Raw genomic sequence first — 2,578 nt, forward strand, 5'->3', positions numbered from 1 at the left:
CCAAGAATTTCAGTTTATATGGTAATCACGTACTTGTGAAATACAAAAAAAAGGACATGTCCTTTGCTGAAATATTGTTCTATTTAACACGACATATCATAATCAGGATGAGATGCATTGGAATATACTCTATAAACATTGATAAATTGTAATCATCAGGACCCTTTAGTTTAATAAATTTAGAAGCATTCAGACCTTGTTATGAGCACACTATAAGTAGATCATTAGGTTACAAGCATTCAAGAGTTTAAAAATGCTAAACTTTGTGTCAAGTAAATAGACCCAAAAGACAACCAAAATGCCAAGAATTTCACAAGTAGAGTGGTACACAATCTACAAGTCTTTATTGCTCATTGCATTACAAATGAAAGATGTCACGTGAATGTTTTTATGCTTAATAAAACTGATCGTCAAATGAAACAGCATCAGTTGTGCTAAACTTATAGGATTTTTCTTCTTCAGGGCTATGAAGACAGTCATACGTTAAGACCATGCTGACATGAGTTGAAACTCATAACAACAACTGACACTGAAGCAAATCTACATACTGTTAATATTTTCATAGGAACCGTGTAGTAGAGAATTGTTCCGAAGTCCAAAAGTTCCTGGTTCACGCAGCAGGACAAAAAACAATTATTCAGAATTCGGACTTGCTCAAAATTGAGGAACACTTTCTTTCGCCAAAAGAAAAGGGAGGAACACTACAGAATTAGTATAACTTACTACGTACTATCTAATTATAAGTGAAGTAAATCTGAATAAAAAATGAGCAAGACGTGGCAAATAGAAGTGTATGTGTAAACTTCTTGGATTTAGTTATTGATGCCCTCCAAAATTATGTATAGTAGAAGTAGAAAGGCCAAAGCGAGGCCAGAGAGCCTTAGAGTTGAAACTGCATTTCACATGTAGAAACTGATGCTTTGAACCCTGGTTTGATTATTTATACCACCTTACGAGTAGGGAATCAAAGGGTATACTGCTTGATTAAACTGAATATGACAGGAATGATGTTGTAAATTTCATTACCACGTGATGTCAACAGAGACAACTCCAAGTCATATGCAATAGAGACCCTAAATAACATACAACTATGCAATTTTGGCATTGGTCTACCAGAAGACAGCATGTCTTCTGTTGGTAGTTTGGCACCACCCAAACAGAACAGAATTTTGTGCAAAACAGTAGTGGCACATTGACATGATTTTTGGCTATATTTCAAAACCGACCTGCTCAGTCAGATCACCAAAATTTTGCACAACGCTTATAAACATATCGCCAGTTCTAGATCAGTCTTCACCGAAGACTGTTCCATGACAAAATTCTCTTCAAATTGACAGTTGAGAGATGTTAGTTTGAGTTCTCTGAAACAAACTATATAAGAACAGACACAGTAGCCACCTTGCTCGTCGTAACCCTGTTGCGAAGTGCCCTTCTATCCTGAAATCCTCAAGAAAAAACAAAATCAAAATCAGAGACAAGGACAAGATTATCTTCTGAAATAGGCACCTAATCGAACATTAAGCAAACTGGAAAAGGTTAAGCACACATATACCACTCATCCTCTGTGCGCAGTTTGGCATCGGCAGCGCCGGGAGCAAGTAGCTCGTCGGCAGAGCCTGATACGCCCAAGCATACTCATGGCGTCCTGCCACTAGTAGCCTCCATTGGTAGCACAGAAGAAGGGACACTTGTTGGAAGTTGACAACCAGAGCCAGTTCAAAAGTGTAGCAAACACTGCTATCGTCGCCGTCTCCGATGGCCTTTCCAGCCAGATCTAGAAGGAGAGATACCGGCAGAAGCTCGAAGTCAAATCTGCTTCATTAAGACCCTAAATACAACTACAGCTACAAAGGGGAGGGACTCTTGCCCAACTCCGGCGGTCTCCGGGGAAGAGTGGGGAGGGACCGTCCACAAGGAATCTGGGAGCGGTTCTCGAACGCCCGGTTTTGTTTGCAAGAGAAGGAGAAAGGAGAACCTCGCGTGGTGTGATGTGGAGTTCAGATGTCTGCATGGATGTCTTTGCAGAAGTACGAGTGGATCTGGGACAACCCATCTCAGCCTTACGTTCCAAATCAGACGGTGCAGATGGCATGAAGGCAGGCACACCATCATCACCAACTCACATTTTTGTAGGAGTAGAGATATGCTAGGAGAATATGCACGCTGTAGCTAAGGATGAGGGAGAAGTTAACACATAGTGAGAAAGACAAAGCTGTTAGCTGTTACACTGTTATTTTGAACTGAAAGCCAATAGCACTTTTATCCAACATCGCTTCTTTTTCTGAAAGCCAATAGCCTTTTTTTACAAATCCTGGAAAATGTAAACCTCTGTATAGTCATACTTTTTCCTGTGATCTTTTCTGCACCCTGCTTGCTAGTGTTTCCTGCCTATTATCAGTTGTTGGATTGGCCTGGGATTCAGGAATTTTGTATGAACTGATATTTGTGTCTGCAAACTCGTGAAAGCAAATGTAGTTCATGTTTATCGTACCTATAGGGGAGTGGAAACTGCATAAGAGACATTATTCTCTCTCTCTCTCTCTCTCTCTCTCTCTCTCTCTCTCTCTCTCTCTCTCTC

General features: G+C 40.4%; 2 long non-coding RNA genes across 2 annotated transcripts in view; one reads left to right on the forward strand and one right to left on the reverse strand.

Annotated features, from left to right (window-relative positions):
• LOC119305863 overlaps positions 1-2,578 on the forward strand; it is a 14,972-nt gene that overhangs the window by 10,514 nt on the left and 1,880 nt on the right. The gene's annotated exons all lie outside the window — the stretch shown is intronic.
• On the reverse strand, positions 997-1,966 carry LOC119305865. Its single transcript, XR_005148791.1, has 2 exons — positions 1,553-1,966; positions 997-1,437 (listed from the first exon to the last, which is right to left on the reverse strand). It is a non-coding gene; the product is annotated as an uncharacterized LOC119305865 (long non-coding RNA).

This window comes from Triticum dicoccoides, chromosome 5B, assembly GCF_002162155.2.
Source record: "Triticum dicoccoides isolate Atlit2015 ecotype Zavitan chromosome 5B, WEW_v2.0, whole genome shotgun sequence".
In the NCBI taxonomy this organism is placed as follows: domain Eukaryota; kingdom Viridiplantae; phylum Streptophyta; class Magnoliopsida; order Poales; family Poaceae; genus Triticum; species Triticum dicoccoides.